At 37.9% G+C, this 22,453-nt stretch overlaps 1 pseudogene across 1 annotated transcript; it reads right to left on the reverse strand.

The window, feature by feature from the left end:
* Positions 1 to 281: 281 nt before the first annotated feature.
* LOC311619649 (neurofilament light polypeptide-like) lies at positions 282 to 18,635 on the reverse strand (annotated as a pseudogene). The gene is made up of 2 exons: positions 18,584 to 18,635; positions 282 to 1,361 (listed from the first exon to the last, which is right to left on the reverse strand). The product of its transcript is annotated as a neurofilament light polypeptide-like (transcript).
* Between the last annotated feature and the right edge of the window lie 3,818 nt (positions 18,636 to 22,453).

A 22,453-nucleotide genomic window follows, 5' to 3' on the forward strand; every position in this document is an offset into this window, starting at 1 on the left:
TTTATTGTAAACATCTGAATTATTCACAGATCCTGAACTCATAAGGGTGGACCATGCACAGGCTGGTAGCAAGCCAGGAAGCCACTCTGCAAGCAAACAGATACTCTGCATAAGGAGAAAAGTCATAGCACAACATTTAATGTCCAACCTGAGTCACCTCAGAATGCTACACATATAGATTTCTTAATTCATATAGTATCGGGAACTAAAATGCTTGGTTGGTGATGGGGTTGATCTGGTTTCAGGAAGATTATTCCTGAAATAATTAAGGAAAGGGGGAATCACTCTTTCTTCTTGGTTGCTTGCTCCTCCCCAGCACCTTCATCTTTCTTCACATCTTCAGCTTCTTGGACATCTTCTCCTTTACCTTCACCTCCTTCTTCCTCCTTTGCATCCTCAAATTCTTCCTTGGCACCTTCTTCCTCTTCCTCTCCTTGCTCTTCATAAGCCTCTTCTTTCTCCTTCTCTTCCTCAGCTCTCCTTCAGAGGGGGGGGGTCATCCTTAGCTTCGTCAGCTTTTCAGCCTCAATGATTCCCTCCACCTCAATCTGCTCCTCCTGGACTTGGCTGGTGTATTAAGAAGGGAAGGAGCCAGTGGACAGCAAGTAGGAGCTAGTCTGTAAACCATTGTAGGCAGATCGGCCAAAGACCTGGGAACTCTGGGAGTAGCCACTGGCTATGCTTTCCATGCTGGTGAAACTAAGCCAGGTCTCCTCACCTTCCAACAGTTTCCTGTAAGCTGCAATGTCAATGTCCAAAGCCATCTTCACATTGAGGAGGTCCTGGAATTCTTTTAAATATCCTGCCATTTCACTCTTTGTAGTTCTCAACTCATTCTCTAATTTGTTGATTGTGTCCTGCATAGCACTAATGTTGGCACTCTTGCAACTGCTTTCCCAGCATTTCGTTCATGCCCCAGCTTGCTTCCATCTCCAAGGTCTTGGCCTTGAGCAGGCAGCAGTGCTCGGACACCTCATCCTTAGTGGCACACAACGTGTAGGTATTCTTGGCAGCACTCTCGGTCAGTATGGTGAATCAGCTTTTGTACCATCCCTCGGCATTCTGCATGTTCTTGGCAGCCAGATTCTCATACTGGGTGTGGATGTCCTTGAAGGTGGCAGAGAGAGGTCGGACTTGGAGATCTGAGCTACTGGATCTGCACTTGCAGCTAGGTGATCTCTTCTCATGCACCTTCTTCAAAAAGGAGATTTTATCCATCAGGCTATTGGTGTGCTTTTCAAGCTCCATGCCGGTGAGAGCTGCCTCATCTCCACCTTTGCATGCCTCCATCAGACAGCCCCCTGCATGCTCATGGTTCAGCACCTCTTCCTGGTAGCAAGCCTGTAGATTGCTCCCAGCCCCTACTGATCACTGGTGCCTATTAACTGCCCACTTCCCTCTCCTGGCCAGGGACAGGGCATGGTAGGGCAGGGCACAGGCATCCCATTTTCATTAAAATGTTCAACCTGATCCTGCTCTACTGGTGTCCACAGGTGGCCCAGGGGCAGACAGTGATCCTAGAGACCTGGCCACCCTCACCTACCTAGGTCCCCAATTTTCACCTGGACCCTGTGGGCTGTGTCAGGCACTGCCTGTGCTGCCTGCCTGGGTCCCTGATCATGGCCTGGACCCCGAGGGCGGCATCAGGCACTGCCAGTGCCACCTGCATATGCAAATTTACCCACCATTTTTGTTGGGTTAATTTGCATATCACTCCTGATTTGCTATGAGTACAGCAGAGCTATGGTCAATTAGCATCTTTCCCTTTTATTAGTGTAGATAACTGATTACATACCCATTCACTAAACAGCAACTCTTTATTTCCCCTATTCTCCACCCTAAACCCCAAGCCCTGTAAGCCACCATTCTACACTCTGCTTGAATGAGTTTACTCTTTCTGATTCCTTACATTAGAATAGTCATGCAGAATGTGTCCTTCTGTGACAGACACTTAGCATAACATCCTTCAGTTCTTCCATGTTGTCATATATGACAGGATTTCCTTTTGCCATATATATTACTTTTTCTTTATCCATTCATCTGTCAATGGACATTTAGATTGCTGACTTAAACTCATTTGGATATATAAGCATGAGGAAATATTATAAAAATAACAGTCATCATACCTTCAAAAAGTTGGAAATATTTGAAGAGATAAGGCAAATACATATAAATGCAAACGAGTCAGATAATTTTTAATTGATGTCATCTAGGCCACTGAAAATAACTTCAACAGATACCAAAAACATGAATTTATTTGAGTATATAAATGCGGAAAAAAATGGAAAAGGCAAAAATATACAAAATTACTAACTTTATAAAATAAACAACTGATTATCTTTAAAAGAAATCATGCCTTACAGATTTATTATGATTACTATTGTGAGATGTAGCAAGAATAAAGTAGTCATCCAGGCAAAGGTCCTTGGAAATGTTTTTTAACATTGTTTTATCTAAAGGTGCTCAGCAAAACTAAAGCAAACGACAATCCCCAGTGAATTTTGTCATCAATGATTCAAGTAACATTTATTTGAAGTCTCCTACATTCTGGGTTCTAGGAGTAGAATGTTTCTTCTATTCTACCTCCCCCTCTTCTGATGGAACAGACAACCTCACCATGCCTCCTGTCATTCATTCCCACCACATCGTCCAGCACTGCCCTGCATGATGAACAGGATAGTGTAGAAGTTAGGATGTGTTACTTCAAGAGAAGGTTATAAAACACAGTGCCTTCTGTCTTGAACCCATTGTTTCTTTTGCATTATTTGCTCCAGTGAAAGACATAATATCAACAGTCATATGCGTAGGCTTAGATGATAAGAAACTGAGTATCTTCCCAATAGCCATCAGTGTGAGCTTGGAAGTAGGTCCTCCAGACCCACACAAGCTTTGTGCTGATGGTCAACACAACAGCTGGTGCCTTGATTGCAGTTTCATGCAAGACTGAGCCAGAATTAACAGACTAAGCAGTTTTTTAGACACTTAAAAATCCAGAGAAATTTAAAATGAATGTTTCTCATTTTAATCTGCTACATGTGGGTAACTTTTATGCAGCCATAAGTAATTAATACTTGGGTATCTGGAAGTGGCATGTTGCTGTAAAAAAACAAAACAAAAAAAACCTTATAGGACTGCTTTGGGACTGAGAAGAAGGTTTTGCAGACTTAGGGAAAAGGCAAAGGTCCTTGAAGAAGCTGCTACTTGAAGACTCATGGCCTTTGATAAGACTATGGGTAAGGGTTTATGAGTAACAGTTTCAAGTATTGGGTCGGCAACTAAGTAATTGCGGGTTTCTCACATATATGGCTTCAGTTGAATTTTTAGGTTTGCAGACGTAGTACAAATGTAAAACACATTTTGTTATTTGATAGTTGGCTATTCAGCTGTTAATCAGTAAAAAAAGTTTTTTGATCTGTTTTGTAGTTTTCGTTTGGCGTTCGTTAAAAAATGGAAAATCAAAAGGAACATTTTCGTCATATTTTGCTTTTTTATTTCCTCAAAGGGAAAAACGCATCTCAAGCTCATAAAAAGTTATGTGCTGTTTATGGTGACGAAGCCTTAAAAGAACGGCAGTATCAAAATTGGTTTGCCAAATTTTGTTCTGGTGATTTTTCACTCAAAGATGAAAAACGCTCTGGTCGTCCAGTTGAAGTTGATGACGCCCTAATCAAAGCAATAATCAATTCGGACTGTCACAGTACAACACGTGAGATTGCAGAGAAGCTTCATGTATCACATACATGCATTGAAAATCACTTAAAACAACTTGGCTATGTTTTAAAACTCGATACATGGGTTCCTCACGAAATTAAAGAATCACAGTTAACGCAACGCATTAGCAGCTGCGATTTGCTAAAGAAACGTAATGAAAATGATCCATTTTTAAAACGACTGATAACTGGCGATGAAAAATGGGTTGTTTACAACAATATCAAGCGGAAAAGATCGTGGAGCAGGCCAGGTGAACCAACTCAAACAACATCAAAAGCTGATATTCATCAAAAGAAGGTTTTGTTATCAGTTTGGTGGGATTACAAAGGAATTGTCTACTTTGAACTCTTACCACCCAACCGAACGATCAATTCTGATGTCTACATTGAACAACTAACGAAATTAAACAATGCAGTTGAAGAAAAGCGGCCCGAATTGACAAATCAAAAAGGTGTTGTATTCCATCATGACAATGCAAGGCCACACACATCTTTGGTCACTCGGCAAAAATTAATGGAGCTTGGTTGGGATGTTTTGCCACATCCACCATATAGTCCTGACCTTGCACCATCTGATTACTTTTTGTTTCGATCTTTACAAAACTCCTTGAATGGTAAAAATTTCAATAATGATGATGATGTCAAATCGTACCTGATTCAGTTTTTTGCTAATAAAAACCAGAAGTTTTTTGAACGTGGGATTATGATGCTGCCTGAAAGATGGCAAAAGGTCATTGATCAAAATGGGCAATACATTACAGAATAAAGTTATTTAGTTCCATGAAAAAATTGTCTTTGATTTTCTTTAAAAAATCCGCAATTACTTAGCTGCCTACCCAATAAAAGGAGGTAATACCACCATTATTGGAAGAAGGAAGAGATTTGTTCAAAATTAACAACCTTGTTCTCCAAAATCATGAATAAAGTAGAAAATTCATGTAATGAATTGGATGATCTAACCTGTAAGATCCTAAACATAATGTTAAACATGCCACCTGGTTTCTTTTTTGCTGCTTTTAACAAAATGCATGAGGATGGAGATAAACGAAAGGAAGGGCTAGTAAGAAAGAGGAGCCATGACTTCATAGTTTTTAAAACTCTCTGCCTCTCCTTGCAGCAAGATGCTGCAGTGAACAAATGGCTCCCCCTCACAGTAACCACAAAGGGAAAACTTGTAACAATTAAACACAAGAAAATGAACAAGAAGTCAAAGCATAGTAATAACAAAAAACATCAAAACATAAAAAAGACAGCGGTATAAAAAAACAAGGAATAATGGATCTCCAAAACAACCAAAACACAATGAACAAAATGCCAATAGTAAATTCTTTCCTATAAATAGTTACTTTAAATAAAAATGTATTAAATTCTCTAATCAAAAGACATAGAAAGGCTGAATAGATTTAAAAAATAAAATAAAATCCAAAGATATGATGCCCGCAAGCAACTTTAGTTTTAAAGATACAAATAGACTGAGAGGAAAGGAATGTAAGAAGTCATTTCAAGCAAATGATAACTTAAAAAAATGCAGAGGTACCTACAGTTGTATCAGACAAATAGACTTTAAACTAAAAGTAGCAAAAAGAGAAAAAAAGTCCTAGCGGTTTGGCTCAGAGGATAGAGCATAGGCCTGCAGACTAAAGAGTCCGGGTTTGATTCGGTCCAGGACACATACCTTGGTTGAAGGCTCCTCCCTGGCCCAGGCCCTGGTCAGGGCTCTTGCAGGAGATAACCAATCAATGTGTTTCTCTCACATTAATATTTCTTTCTGTCTTTCCCTCTCTCTTCACTCTCTTTAAAAATCAATGGAAAAATATCTCAGGTAAGGAATAGAAAAAAAAGGGTGGGGAGAAAAAGAGGGTCATAATAGCAAAGGGGTCAGTTCATTAAGAATATATACTAATAAAAGGGTAATATGCTAATTAGGGCTGATGTTTTCCAGATATCCATCCAGACAAAGCCAAGGCAGCTGTGAGGCCTGGGGCTCAGGCCTTGTGGCCAGCAATGGCAGCAGCAGTGGGGTGATGGGGGTGGTGCCTTCACCTGATCAGCCCAGTCACCTCACACAAAGGGAGGCCAGATTGCGGCTAGACCCACTCCCAATAGGACATTCCCTGAGGGCTCCTGGACTGTGAGAGGGGTAGGCCAGGCTGAGGGACACCCCTCTCAACCAGATTAGAAATTTTTGTGCACCGGGCATCTAGTATATAATAACTGTACTTGAGTATATAAAGCAAAAATGAACAGAGCTAATAGGAAAAACAAATAGTGATACAATCACAGTTGTGCTATTTCATATCCTATTCTGAACAATGGATAGACCATCCAGACAGAAACTCCATAAGAAAAGAGCATATTTGAACAACACAATAGATCATATGAACATATAACTGCAGAATGCACATTCTTAGAATATGGAACCATATGTTAGGCCACAAAGCAATTCTTAAAAGTTCAAGAAGATTGAAATCATACAGAGTATCTTCTCTGACCACAACAGCATAAAATTGAAAGTCAATAACAAAAGGAAAACTGGAAAATACATGAACACGTGGAAATTTAAAAACACTCACCTGAACAATCAATGGATAAAAGAAGAAATTTAAGGGAAAATAAAAAGTTTCTTGAAACAAACAAAAATTAAAATAAATATGCCAGAACTTATGAGATGCAACATAAAAACATTACTAAGAAGGAAGCTCATAGTAATAATACCCATTAAACAAAATTCATGCATTGATTGAGAGGGGTGGAGGAGCGGGTCCCTCAGCCCAGCCTAAATCCTCTCAAAATCTGAAAACCTCAGGAGATGTTGGGCCTAAACCAGCAGTCAGACATCCTGCTCACAATCCAGGATGTTGCATGCATCAGTGACCATAATTTTCATACAGCTGAAAGGCATGTTGCTTTTGCATGGGCAGTTACATTTTTTGCCCTGATTATAAAAAGTAATACATATTCCTTCTGAGGCAGTAATACCATTTTCTCTTGCTTATGGATGGAAAAACTGAAGCAGAGAGAAATTAAGTAATTGGCTTTGTCACACAGTTATAAGTGTCAGAATCAGGCTGACCACAAAATGTGCAAGCCAGAGTCCATGTATGTCATTGCTGCATCATCCTGTTTTGTTCAGTGTCAGAGTAGCCTTGCCAGGTTTTAATTTTTAATAAATCTAAGAGACTATTCCCAATATATAGAGAACAGCCTGACCAGTGATCAGACCTGACCAGTGATCAGGGCCATCTGTGGGACAACTAGTGGGCTGGGAGATTGGGAGGCCCCCACTGGCACCTGCCCTGGTTGGTGGTCTGGCACTGCCTGCTGTGCAGCCCCACCCATTGATCACTGCCACAGGTTCCCTCCATCTCAAGGGACAGAAGCTTAATGCAAGAGCTGCCCTCACATTCCCCCCACCCCTCCACCTGGGGCAGCTGGAGCATCTGCCCCCTGGTGGTCAGCATGAGTTATAGCAATCGCTCATTCCACTGGTCTTTCCTCAGTTCGGTTGATTTACATATTAGGGTTTTATTATATGGAATGATAGTCTTTCCTGCTGGGTTTCCAGGATGCTTACTGGTTATCACCCATTGACCCCATATGTGGATCTCAACTTACTTCCATTATGGCTGATCATAGTTTTCTTCTGATTGAAGCATGGCCATCAGAAGTCTTATAGTATTTTCTACACATCTTGTTCTACATTTGGTTATTTATTCACTTTTTTAATATACTGAGAACTCTATTTCCAAGCAGTATGTTGAGCTCTCCAAAGTTCCAAACATATTTTTGCATCAAGCATAAATATTCAAAATAAAACTTCCCAAACAAGTCAGGGTACTCATCTGTATAGCATTCAAAACACCCTGGTGTGTGTGTGTGTGTGTGTGTGTGTGTGTGGTATACAAATAAAGGCTCACATGTAACTACATATAAACATTTTGACATTTTCAAAGATATAAAGATAACCAAATGTTATTGTATGTTGGATTGATAACTCCACTTTATGTCCTACAGAATTTAAAAGACAAATAAATAATTATATATTTATATTATTGTTCATACAATAGATAAAGATATAACTTGTGACAATGACAGCATAAAGGAGGTGGGAAAGAAAACAGTGAATTCAATTTACAGAATGTCTCCTTTGAAAATCAGATCCCAGATATTATACTTACATTTGTTTTCAGACCCGTAGTGAGATCTTAAAGATAAGTGTTTTTAGACCAACTTATCTAAAGGAAGTTAAGGGAAAGGTATTTAGAGGCAGTTATGGTCCTGATAACCTCAAAATTATGCTTTGTTATAATATAGTGGAATAGTATATTTAGGTTAAATAAGATTGCTGAGCTGTTTGACAAATTCCAGAAAAACATATGCCTCTAGACATGTTGGCATTATGCATAGCAAAATTCATTAGAATATCTGATGTGAAACTAAGTTTATAAAAAAAGTAAATTATTAAGTTGGAAGATAGAAAATTTTGCTCAAGGTGTTCACATATTATAAATGCCACTGTCAGATGAATGCAAATGTTACTTTCCGAAAGTAATTTTGAAAATTGTGTGGCAGCTTTTAGAGGAAAACAATGATTTATCCCCTACCAGCGCAGCACAATTTACTACTGGAGTATTCTAGGAGTAGTCACAATATGCTGTTTTTAATTAGTTGCTTGCTTCTCCCTGGAGGATTTGGAGCTAAAATATTTCCATTAATGAAATTCCACCAGTGAATTCAATTTACAGAATGACTCCTTTGAAAGTCAGATCACCTCCAACATCTTTACCCTTTTGGTCAGTTATCCCTAATGGTGCTCTAGGAAAAAGTGCAGCTTAAGAACATTTGGAAATGGGGTCTTTTTGCCACCATGTACCAGTTACAATAAGTTAAGATAACTGGGGCTGCTAATCAAAAGACCCTGTAGCTAGGATGATAAGCAGTAATTTAAACTATCACAATGCTAATTTATTTGACAACCCCAAAATATTCACTTATTTAGCCAGCACATTTAAATAGGACCCTCATGGTAGAAAATATTGAAAGCAGCTTTAAATTACTTAAGTTCCTCTCTGGGACTGTTGACACATTGGAAGTCTCTGGTTTATACCTGTCATTATGTGCCTGGTTATCAAGATATGATTTGCATCCCAATAGCTCCAACTTGAGATAATCTGTGACATGGAGGGATTCTAACTAATGGTCCTATAGTTAGCGACATGTTTTACTCCTGTTCTGTGCTGACTCTTAGAGTGTCTTCCCACATTTCATCACTTGGACAGCTTTGGCAATTTCAGCATCACAAATTGGAAAAGAAGTCTCTCTCACCCATCGCTGAAGAAAGGTAAAGTCGGCAACCACAGACCAGGGCACATTGGCACATGTGCTTCATGTTGACTTTGTTACCTCTTGTCTTGTGCCTAAAGTTTGCTGAAATCTCTCCATTCTAAAAACTAAATTACAAAGTTCCTCTCATATTCTTTCTCCCCAAAGTACAGTTATACTAGTAAGTAATTTCCTAATGCATCATTTAAAATGCACTAATTGAGGAATCCAGTTCTAGAGAATCACTTGAAATTCTGTATTCAACTTAAATGAGCCTCTTAAATCTTGCTTCTTCTATCTTGCAAATTCACTGCTCCCCCATCCCCATCCATCAACTTCTTTTTCAGAGATGTAAAGCTACAGTTCTAATTCATGGATAGATGTCATTTAAAGTCAACACATTTTTAAAAAATATATTTTATTGATTTTTTTACAGAGAGGAAGGGAGAGAGAGAGAGAGCTAGAAATGTTGATGAGAGAGAAACATCGACCAGCTGCCTCTTGCACACCCCCCACTGGGGATGTGCCTGCAACCAACATACATGCCCCTGACCGGAATTGAACCTGGGACCCTTCAGTCCACAGACTGATGCTCTACCACTGAGCCAAACTGGTTTCAGCTAGTCAACACATTTTAATTTTTTTTTAAAGAAATCATACATATAGAAGAGACTATAAATCATGTATGTATGGAGAATCAGTAAGAACCTGCTTAACTATAAATAGTATACTGACTTATCTGATAAAATTAAAGTATAGCTTCTTTACCTATTTATGCAACATTGAACAAACATAGTTTAATATTTCCTGCTGAAATGGAATTGTAGTGGATATTTTAATGTAAGGACTACATCCAAGTTAATGCATGATGTTATAGTTCATTCATTTTTCATAGCAATAATATCTACTATATAAACGATTTATTGTACAGTTCTATTAGGGAATGGCTATGTAATTTGTGAGGCCCAGATCAAAATGAAAATGTGAGGCACCTATTTGAAAAAGTATTAAAAACTTTAAGACGATTTGGCTAGTTTGTCTGAGAATCCTCAGGTACACCAAAAGATAGCAGGTTCAAGGGCACATAATGAAGGCAATCAATCTCTCTCTCTCTCTCTCTCTCTCTCTTTACAGCTGCCTTTCTTCCTCTCTCTCTAAAAATCAATAAACATATCCTCAGGTGAGGATAAAAAAGAACAAAAATACCGCCAACAACTTGAAGATGATGACAGCAGAGTATTAAACCAATCATAGGGATATTTTAAGTATGAAGTCCTATAAGATTACATAGATCACATGCCCATAAAGCCATTCTTGATTCTCTCAGTGATTTACATGTAGGTCATTGCAGTTTTATTTTCGTTTTTCTTCCTTTTTAGTTAACAATATAGCTGCTACAAATATCCTGCTAAATTTCTTCTGGGACATAGATTCAGAAGTTACTCTATTATATGTATACCAGCCTTTTTACTGTTTAAAGGTTAGGCATTTTTTAAATTTAGTAGTTAATGGAGGGCTATTCAGCAAAATGTTTAGTACAAGTTACATTTTCAATACAGATTTTTCTTTTTTTCACATCATTATCAATCTATTTTATACTTAATGATATATAATTAAAACTCCTTGTGATTTTAATTTGCTTATTTTTTAAATGTACATATTTTTATTGATTTCAAAGAGAAAGACAGAGATAAAAACATCAATGGTGAGAGGAAATCATTGAGTGGCTGCCTCCTGCATGCCCCACACTAGGGATCAGGCCCTCAACCTGGGCATGTGCCCTGACAGGGAATAGAACTATGATCTCCTGGTTCATAGGTAGACGTTCAACCACTGAGCCACTCCAGCAGGGCTAATTTGCTTATTAATAAATTAATGATTTTCCTTTATTTTATAACTTGTTCTAATGACAATTTGTATTGAAATTACACTTTACCCCTTGTAAGGAAAGCTGACATCTTCACAAATTGTGTTTTCTAATCACTGAACACTTTATATGTCTCCGTCTTAAATCTTTTTTAAAGTTTTACAATTATATATTATAATTTTTATTTTGAATTCTTATAGATGTTCATTAGGATTTCCTCTACTACCTAATTTTCATCTAAGCATTTACCTCTAGTTTTACTTATTTTTAATGCAATGTGTGAATGACAATCTGCTAAATAACAGAAGGGAAAAAGTCTGTATTTCCTGCTATTAATTGACAGACTTTTTTCTTCCTGTGAAAAAAGAAATGTTGTCCAGAAACAACATTCCCTCAGTTTAAAATCCCAAAATATAGATTTTTCAAGAGTGATCTATATTTATTGCCTCTATTTTCTGATTATGACTTTGCAATCTCACTACTTATTGGCTAATCTACTAAAATTTGGTTCTTCTGAAAGATCATTGACCATATAATACTAAAGTCACATAAATGTTAACATTTTAATCTCTGCTTCTATTTGACCTCTGCACATGTCATACTTTCCTTCAAAAGCTCTCTTTTTTTTCTTCTTGATAGCAGTGCATATTCCTGATTCCTTCTTTCTTTTCAACTAACTCCAGAGTCACCTTCACTGATTAAAAAATCAACATGAAACAAACAAACAAACAAACAAACAAAAACTTCTCCCAGGTTGCTGCCTTGATCATTTGCTTTAAAAAATAGTTTTTCAGCAGTTTTCCTCAATATTTCCATAGCTTTAAATAATATTATTTAGGTAATAACTGTCAATTTTATATTGAAAACATAACTTTCCTATCACTAACCAAGTCTTCAGTTTTGTTATTTGTCATGTCCATATTTTGTTCTACACAAGATATCATACAATTTAGTGATGACTAAATTCACACAGTCCTTATATCCCACATGTGATTAATGATATCACTTTTGTCAAAAATGTGACAAAATATTTAACTCTTAGGAAACAGAACTCTTTGAGTAACCCTAAGACTCTAAAGTGATTTGTAATATTTACAGGATTTTGTCAGAGATACTCTGTTACCTCATGGGCAGTAAATCATGAATTCATAGAGGGTTTGTTTTTGTTTTTTTTATTGCCTTGATAGATGTATTTTTTGAGCAAATTTACATAGTTTATTAAACAGGAAATAAACCTCTCAAATAATTTCAGTTCAGTTTACATGCTAAACTTTCACACATCTCCTCCTGCTGAAAGGTTGCTTCTTTTCTTCTCATTATGTGCTCTCAGCATTTAACTCTCATCTAACAGTTTGCATCAGTTTTCTTCTCTATCAGGAAGCCATGTATTTATATGTGAATAGATCATAAAAATTTTAGGATTTTAAAGCTAAAAAAAAATAATAAAAGAAGCTTTAACATATTTAGGTTGGATAATAAGGAGAAAAAAATATTTATGGAAAACATAATATACTCCCAGGACTGTGTGAGGCATCTTACATGCAATAAATCAATAACACGTTCATTTATATAGATTGTAATGCTTTCCTATTTGCAGAGCAGGAAAACTGAAGCTTAGAGAAACTAACTTTTCCAGGATTCCTCAAAGGGATTGAGCCACTTGGCTCAGAATTGGAAGACTCAAAATCCTTTGCACTTAAATGAACTTCCTGGTGGTTTTTTCCCTCATAAAGAAATGCAGGATGACATAAGGCAATAGCATTATCTAATTCAAGAAAACTGTGGAAAAGAAAGAGATGTTGCCCAGACAGCTGTGAACAAGATCCCCCTCATGTATGAATCCCCAAAGGACTTCCTCAATTCTGATTGAAGTTACTTGGAGCACAGAAATTCCAGTCCTTGAATCTCAAAATAATACTCAATTTCACTGTTTCTGAAACATCAATATAATATAGTATGTCCCATATAGTTTCCCTCCTGCTTCTCAAATGCATCCTATTCTTTTGTTACCATTGTACCAATGATCTATGCGTGAACAAGTGAATCATAGCTAGACTAGTTGAATAGCAGCAATATTTCTAATAACTACTGTTATGGACTAAATGTTTGTGTCCCTCCCCCCACACCCTGCCCCAGAATCCATATATTGTGATGATATTAGGGGACCGGGCCTTTAGAAGACAATTAGGTCACAAAGGTGGAGTCAATTCATTTTGGACTTGCTCAGGGCCTATTATCTTTTCCTTTTCTATTTCTCTTTTTGGAAGGAGAGTGTCTACTCTCTACTTGACCCATCTCAAACTATGAAGTGTATAACACATTTGATTTCACAAGTTCAGAGCTAAGAAAGTTTGCCTCAGTATAAATTTTACCTTGAGTATTACCCATATCTGATTTAGATAACTTTTAAATGACACTTTGGAGTTCAATGTAAAAGTTGATTCTGGAACAAGACTTTGGAGGTTATGGAATGGAACAAGTATCTTTTGCACATGAAAAGGACATGAATTTTGGAGGGTTACAGGCAGAATGCTATCGACTGAATGTTTGTGTCCCCACAAAATTCACCTATTTAAATCCTAACCCCTAGAGTGATGATATTAGAACATGGGGATTTTTCCAAGTAGGTCATAAGGGTGAATGGGATTAGCACCCTTATAAAAGAGGCCTAAAAATGCTTCCTCCCCCTTTCTGTCATGAGAGAACATGCCACAAAGACTGCCATTTATGAACCAGGATGAGGATTTAAAAAAACAATAAACTTTTAAGATGGTGACAGCAGAGCACTAGACAATGAAACTGCCAGCACCTTGATCTTGTACTTACCAGACTCCAGAACTGTGCAAAATACATGTCTGTTATTTATAATCCATCCAGTCTACAGTATTTTTATAGTAGCCCAAGTGGACTAAGACAATTATATCCTTTGCTTCATTCATAAGGGAAGTACTAGATGTTATAGCAGTAAATTAAAATTTGTGTCCAAAATAAAAAGACAAGCTAAAGCATGTTTAAAAAAGAATTTATAAATTATCTAATTATCAAAACAATAGGGATGAAAGTACAAAGATTATGTTTCTTATGCCAAAAAAAGTATAATAGAAAAAAATTACAATACCCAATTTTTAAAAATTATAAAATAAGAAACATAATAAATTAGTTATACAAATAAAGTGAATGGGTGCTCTTGATTATGACTTAAACATAATATTATAGTCTATATCAGGGGTCTTCAAACTACGGCCCGCGGGCCACATGCAGCCCCCAGGGGAGTCTGATCCTGCCCGCCAGGTTTTTTAGGCAGTGAGCGCAGCCGAGGTGTTACAGTAGGAATTAGTAGTTCATATAGTCCGGCCCTCCAGCTCTCTGAGGGACCGTGATCTGGCCCCCACTTTAAAAAGTTTGAGGACCCCTGGTCTATATTATCATTCTTCACACTTATTTCTACTGCTTCCTATGAGAGAATGACACTCCCTGCCCAATGGACCTCAGGATTGGTCATGTGCCTTGCTTTGCCACTGAAATAAAAACGAAAGTGATAATTCAAGCAAAGGTTTAGGATTTAGAACATTATTAGCCATAGTTTTGTTTGTTTTTTCTAGTAAGGGGGGCAAAATTCTTTTAAAAAGACTAATTGGTATCCTGGATGAAGTTGATATGGACAGAACCGCACTGATTTATTATAGATGTGTGACCAGGAGCTAGAAATAAACCACTATAGCTATAAAACACTGAGATTCTTTGCTCGCTTTTTTTTTTTTTTTTAACTGGCATACAGGTTATCATATCCAGAATAATAGAGTGCTATCTAAAGAATATTCTATCCAGGGTTTTACAAATCATATATAACCCTTTTTATCTACCTACATGCTTCAGCTATTATGTACCTGCCTTTTTGTTGGGATGGTGAATAAGCCATGAAACAAAGCCCAAACCTCTCTCCTCACAGACCTTACTTTCTAGAAAAAGGTGAAAGGTAAATCAAATACTTAAATTTTAGAATGTTAGAATATGATAAATATTGTGGAGAAAAATAAAACAAGGATAATTAATGGAGAGTCCAGTGGTTGGGAGGGCACTGAACATTTAAATCAAGTTCTCAGGAAAGATGCCAAAGAGAAGATAACCTTTTCTAAAGGTTTAAATGAGGTGAAGGAGAGCAAGTCTCAAAGGTATCTTGGAGAGAATCTTGGGCAGGGAGAGCAACTTGGACAAAGATCCTGAGCCAGGAATATAATCATAGCAAGAAAAACAATGAAACCAGGCCAGAGTGAGTGAAAGAAATTAAAGTAGTGGATAAAATCAGAAAGATAATGCTATTCAGGTCATGTGAAGCCTGGTTCTGGCTTTTATACTGAAAATAATTGGCAGCCACTGAAGTGTTTAAACAGATACACATTGAGAAGAATACCTTGGCGTTTGTATTGTCATGTATTCAGAAGGTAGAATCCAGCTGGACAGTAAATTGGAGGATTTACTTGTATTGTAGTTCAAGAAAAAGGTGACAATACCTTCAACAGGTAGAAGCAGTGAAATTTGATTGATTTCTGCTTGTAATTGACTCTAAATTGGTAATGATGACTGATTAGAAGAATGTGATTCCAAAAAGGTATCAAGGATGACTCAAGTCTTTGCCTGAGTGACAGGAAAACTAGAACTGCTTTTAGATAATCTAGAGGAGTTGAGGATTGAGGGGTAGGAAAATCAGGAGTCTATTGAATTAATGAGCCTATTAAATTTGTGCAGTCTCTTAGATGTCCAAGTGGAGATGGTGAATAACTAATGAATTCATGGTCTGGGGTTAAGGAGCATTAACCAAGCTACAGATATACACCTAGTGGCCAGATTATTATGATCACTGAACGCATAATAATCTAGCCACTCAGTATCCTATCTAATAAAAGAGTAATATGCAGATTGACCATCACTCCAACACACAGTATGGCTGCCCCATCTGGTAAAAGATCCTGCCCCCATGTGGACACAAGATGACCACCACAAGATGGCCAGCAGGGGAGGGCAGTTGAGATGGACCAGGCCTGCAAGGAAAGGCAGTTGGAGGCGATCAACCCTGCAGGGGAGGGTTGTTAGGGGTGATCAGGCTGGCAGAGGAGGAAAGTTGGGGGCAAACAGACCGGCAGGGGAGCAGTTAGACATCAATCAGGCTGGCATGGGAGTGGTTAAAGAGTGATCAGGCTGGCAGGAAGAAGTGATTAGGGGCAAACAGGAAGGCAGGCTGGCAAGCATTTGGAAGCCAGCAGTCCTGGATTGTGAGAAGGATGTCCGACTGCCGGTTTAGGTCTGATCCTACTGGTTTATGACCTCTATTATATATGTACTCAGACTTTTAAACTCTACAGTTTTTCAATTCTCTTTACATTATCAAATGATATATGAAATCAAATAGTACATATACAGACACATTAACAGCACAATTCATTCAAGGAACATTAGAAATAGGAAAAACAATTCTATAATATTGCAAAGTGTATTAAATCCCATTATTGCAAGGGCAAGCCTTTTAAGTAGACTTGAAAGGCAAGTAAGAATTAGGCAAGGAAAGGGCTAAGCATTTAGTGAAACATATGAAAAAGTTCAATAACTTAGGACATGAAATGTGATGAGTCTATGTTCAAGGAAAACCTCTAGATGATTTGACATGCGAAATATTTCACATATTTTAAAACAACAAATACTAATATTGCTCCACAGGCACTTCTAGGAAATAAAGGAAAGAACACATCCTATCTCATTCCATGTGGCCAGTGTCACCCTGATACAAAGCCAAACATAGAAATCATAATATTCAACTTAAAATCACCATTCCTTATGAACACTGACACATGACATTAATATAATAGTAGAAAATCAAATTTAGCACTTTGAGGAACACACTCTACTGCCTAAACTCAAATAATGGACTCAGAGACACAAAGTACAACAACAAAAATAACTTTTTAAAAAAATATATTTTATTGATTTTTTACAGAGAGGAAGGGAGAGAGATAGAGAGCTAGAAACGTCGATGAGAGAGAAATATCAACCAGCTGCCTCTTGCACACCCCCTACTGGGGAAGTGCCCGCAACCAATGTACATGCCCCTGACCGGAATCGAACCTGGGACCTTTTAGTCTGCAGACCAACGCTCTACCACTGAGCCAAACCGGTTTCGGCCAAAAATAACTTCTAATAGCAGTCCTGCAAGATCGGGTGTCTGGTAGGCAGGAAGGAAGTTACAACAAGAAATGTATCCCTAGTCCATAAGTCCCTCCCCTGGTTCCTCATTGGCTGAGTACTTTGTGGTTCACAATCTTCCCAAACATTGCCTAAGTTTCCTTATTTCCTATTGGGTTATTTAGGAAGTGGGCTATGGGCTTTTTAGTTGACTGGACCTCTCTTTGTCTCTTTGTGGAGGGCAGGCCTTCCTGGGGTATGTGCTTTCTGACATGTACACAGTCTTTAGCCACTTCTTCACTCCATTGTGGTCCATCCTCCCCCTGTTGGTTTGCTCTTTCTAACATCCTGTTTGCCCAGGGCTTTCCAGGTGCAGGGGCTTTGTCACATCCCCAGGCCTCTAGGCAAGCAAATTACCAGTAATTTTCCTTTCAGTGCTAAATGCCTTGCCTTGAAAATGGACCACCACTGACTTTATTTCTAACAAGCACCGTATGAAAAATAATTATACACTGAAAGACAGCAAAATTTGCTACCCTGAAGCTGATTTTTGAATTTTTTCTTTTGAACTCTTTATTAAGAAACAAAAGACTCAGAAAAGAAAAACACCTTTGAGCCCTCTCAACCCCTTTCCTGCCTAAGAGCTTCAGAGAGGAAAACCTGCTTTAGGAAGAGAGTCTTGGCTTAATCACCTTGAGAATCTTCTCTCTAGTATTAGTGTCCCAAAAATTCTAAGTTATTTAGCAAGAATTTGTCTTACATGTGTGTTCTGCTCTTCCTCAACAACCTGTGATTCACCTGTTCTGACTTTTGAAATCTAATGCTGCTCCCCTTACCCAACCCTTTCTCCTTTATCCAAAAAATGTCATATGCACCCAATGTTGTTTTCACTGTCTTTGGAATGTTCATGCTTATGTAGATTCCCCCTGAGCATGTATTAAAACATTGATTTTCTCCTGTAAATGTATCATTGTTAATTTGATTATTTGCCCAGCCAGAAGGTCTTAGAATCTGGAAGGAAAAGTATTAATACATTTTTAGCCCCCACGGTTTGGGTGAGCCAGCTAGAAGAATTCACTGTCTTGGACATGACTACCTCCCTGGACAGCTGCAGCTGTGAGATCATGGACATCTAGCCATAGCCAGGGTGGTAAGCATTTTATCATGTTTACCTCTATGATCTCTTATCTGCAGGGTTCAGTGGAAATTTGAAGTGGTGAGAATTGTTTTATCTCTTCTAAATTTAGATTGGCAGGATAAAATATTAGTGAAACTATTTTTCTGGGCAAATCCAACTCCAGTAAAAAGCTGTTTTTGAATACTCTTAAATTGACCCCATTCCTTCCAGAGATGGTCTATTAGCTTTGCCAGCTGGGTGATGCCGATGCATCTGACAGGCAGCTGAACAGTCTGTGGATCCAAGCTTAGGGAATCTTAAACCTTCTCTGTTCAAGGGAGAAAGCCTATGATTCCCTGTGTTCTGAAGCAGCTTTTGAGAGACAGGGCTCACCATCTTTCTGAGGCCACCTCTGGAAATGAGCTATTAAATCTTTGAGCGCCATATCCTTTGTACTCTTTATGGAAGTTTTCGGCTTCCTAGTTTGGCCATAAAAGGCTTATCCATTTGAGTCACTATTAAAATGCAACTATTAAGAGGAATGATGATGTGAGAGATCCCTTTGGTCTCTCCCTTTGATGTTTCAACAACTGGAACAGCTATAACTCAACAAAAAATTTCCTTTTAAATTCACAGAAATATCTAAGAGATATGTGCATTGGAACATCTAACTGTGAGCAACAGTGAGTGAACTGGGGAGTTGAGAAGAAAGAAACACTGAGACAAGCCAGAACTTAGCCTTACAGCCAGGAACTCATGGTGGAGCTCATCCAGAGAAGGAAGGAATCTGATTGTTCCAGGCAAAATGAACAAAGAGATTCAGTGGGTATTCTTGAAGGGGTGGGAAGAAAAAGCTGTGGCTGAGCTCAGAGACCTGGGCAAAGACATGGCACAGAGTTCCAGCCCCAGGTGTGAGTTGGTTGGTATTTCAGAGAAACAGAGCCACAGAGCCTTGCTGCCCTTTAACCTCCAGAGTTTGCCTCCTTTCACTCTTGGTGTTGGTTGCACAGCACATTATCTGCAAACCTGTGAACTGGTACTACAGAATCACTTTTTTTTTCCCCTCTGAGCAAAGGGGGCATTCTAGGCTGGTTGTAAGGTTGGTGATGCAAATGGGACCTCATGAAGATCCAAGGTCATCATTACTGAAAGCAACAGTGAAAGCTTCTGGATTCCTCCAGCTCACACTACCACCATGCATCTGGCTATGGGGGCCAACACTGGGATTTCATGGATTTTGAGTCCCATCACACACCTCATTTCCTTGCAGAGTTGGTCCCCAGGGACAGAGGTAAGCCTTTCACTAGAGAGACAGCCACGTATCAGGAAATATCACTCCACAGAGATATAAAAAGCCAGGGAATGGCAAGAGAACTAAAAAACTTGTGATTCAGAGCTACCTAATGGAAAATAATAGAAAGACTTTGTTGTATCAATCTACTTGAGAAATGCACTCATACATAGATGCCAAGATAGAGAGGGAATTTATCAAATACCATGAATAACAAAGGTTGTGAGGCAGTTCGGAACACAAAAATCTTCAGAAAACAAAATTAAAAACCAGTAAATATGTTACATAAGTGACAGAGAATTCAAGATGACAGTTCTGAAAAAGCTCAGTGAAATGCAAGAAAATACAGTTAGGCAGTTTATTGAGTTCAGAAAACAAACTAATGAGCAAAATGAGTACTTTTCCAAGTAGATTGACAATTTAAAGAAGAACAAAACAGAAATTTTGGAAATGAATAACTCAATAAAAGAGATAAAAAATAAACTAATAAGCACAGGAAATAAGAGTCAAGCAGATAGAAGAATTAGTGATATCAGAGATAAAAATCTATAAATGACAAAAGGAAGAAAATAGAGACTTAAGCATACAATAAAAAAAGAAAGAACTCTATGAAAATTATCTGACTCTATCAGACAGACCAATGTAATAATACTCGGCATATCAGAAGAAGAAGAGATGGAGAAAAGAATGCAGAGCCTACTTAAATAATTAGTTGATAAGAACTCCCCAAATCTATGGAAGTAGCTATATCTTCAAATCCAAGAAGAAAAGAGAACACCTAAAAGGTTTTCTCCAAGACACAGTAGTAAAACTGTCAAAAATTAATCACAAAGAAATAATTCTCAAAACACCCAGGGAAAACAAGAAAGTGACTTATAAGGAAATTTCAACAGGTTATCATTGGACTTCTCAGTAGCAACTCTACATGTCAGAATAGAGTGAAATCAAATATTCAAACTACTGAAAGAGAAAAATTACCAGCCAAGAATAATATTTTCAGCAAAGTTCTCCTTTAAATGTGAAGGATAAATAAATACTTTTCCAGATATACAGAAGATGAAGGAATTTATCACTAGAAGATCTCCATTGTAGGAAATACTGAAGGGATTATTCTACCTGAAGGAATGGAAGATAACAACACTACAAATAAAATCACCAACAAACTGACAGTATAATTTGTGACAACAAAAGCATAAAAGGGGAGCGAGTAGAGGTCTGCATTTTTCAAAGGAGAATGGAGATCAAATGCACTCAAAAGGAAAAGGACTACTGTATATATGAAACATTTTTCCCACCAACAAAAAGCCCAAACTGAGACACATAACTTTTAAAAAGAAGAGGTATGGAATACCACCAAATATAAGCAACAGGCATAAACACAAAGAAAAAGAAGGATTGGTTGAACAGAACTACCAGAAAGCAAAAGATGTAATGGTTATGAGAAATCCTCAAATATTAATAATTACACTAAATGCTAATGAACTGAATTCACTAATAAAAAACACAAAGTAGCAGCTTGGAAAAAACAAACAAACAAGTAAATACAAGACAAGAGAGTTATGTTTAAGTAAGTCTGTGCAACTAGGAGAGGTGAGTGTTGACAGGTCTACCTCCTGAGAAGTCATATTCTATTTTAATAGTGCATTAATGCCTGAAACACAGCAAAGGTGATTTCAGACACATGAATAACCTCAAAACCATATCACAGATTCTTTTACTCATGTTATTTACCTGCACCAGCTAAATGCTTATCCAAAAACAATGTCAAAGAAGAAATAACAAAGGGATGGTGACCATTCGTCTCAGTCTTTCTGTATTCATCAGCAAGCTAAAGGCTTGTAGTATGGGTTGCAGTATGTGTGCATATTAAAAAGTGAAGATATTTGAGTTAGTTTTGTGTAACATTTCCATTCTTCTAGTAACAATAAAACATACTGCCATGTATAAGTTATAAAAAAATGTACAATTTCAGTGATTCCATACACAAAAATATTATTATATTTGCATTTAAAACAATGAACAATATAAAAACAGATGTTTTACTTCTTGCTAAACAAGCAAAAGTTTCTATTTTCCTCACTTTGAACATTATTTGGTAATAAAACAAATAAACAAAAATATGACATTTACAGATTATAGAAAACCCATAATATTTTAGTAGCTTTAATTCCAGTTTTTATTCTGCATCATGAGCAAGGAGTTCATCACCTTTATTTTGTACTGAACGCTGAAAAATATATTAACCGGCCTCATCTGCTGGCAGATTTTTTTTCTCCATACTGGCTATTCTGAGAAGGTTGTAGGATTAAAGAGTCTAGCTTGCCTGGAGGCTGTAATTTTCTGGGCTTTAGCTCTTCTACTTGACGTGAGATTTGCATGTAAGTCAATTATGGGATAGTGTTGATTTCTTAGATTTATGTGGGACCTTCCATTTGAAAAGCTAAACCTGGGCTTGCAAATCCTGCCGGTAGGAAATTGTTATAGTTCTGACAGCAAAGCTGATCTTTGCTGTAACATTATCTAAAACTTTGAGAACATCCCCAAGGCTTTCTATAACCCAACTGCTCCCTGCTCACTCTCACCTTCCACCAGTATTATATACTAGAGGCCCGATGCACAAAATTTATGCAAGGCCTTGTCCCCAGCCCCCACCCACCCCACTGCGGCCAGAGGCCTGTGCAGTCTCTGCCTAGGCTGCCACCCACTGTGGCTTTGTCTGGAAGGAAGGACATCTGGTTTAATTAGCATATTACACTTTTATTATTATAGATGAGCAAAATTGGCAGATTTTCACTGAACTATTACCCTATATAATAAAGAGGTAATATGAAAACTGACCTCACTCTATCATACTGTCACAAGATGGCTGCACCCACAGCGGAGGCAGAGTTTCCTTAATGAGCAATCATCAGGGACCTGAGACTGTGTGACACCTGGCAGGGGCAGAGGACCTGAGGCTGCAACCCTGCCCA

Source organism: Pipistrellus hanaki (genome assembly GCF_964339955.1).
Source record: "Pipistrellus hanaki genome assembly, chromosome: 3".
In the NCBI taxonomy this organism is placed as follows: domain Eukaryota; kingdom Metazoa; phylum Chordata; class Mammalia; order Chiroptera; family Vespertilionidae; genus Pipistrellus; species Pipistrellus hanaki.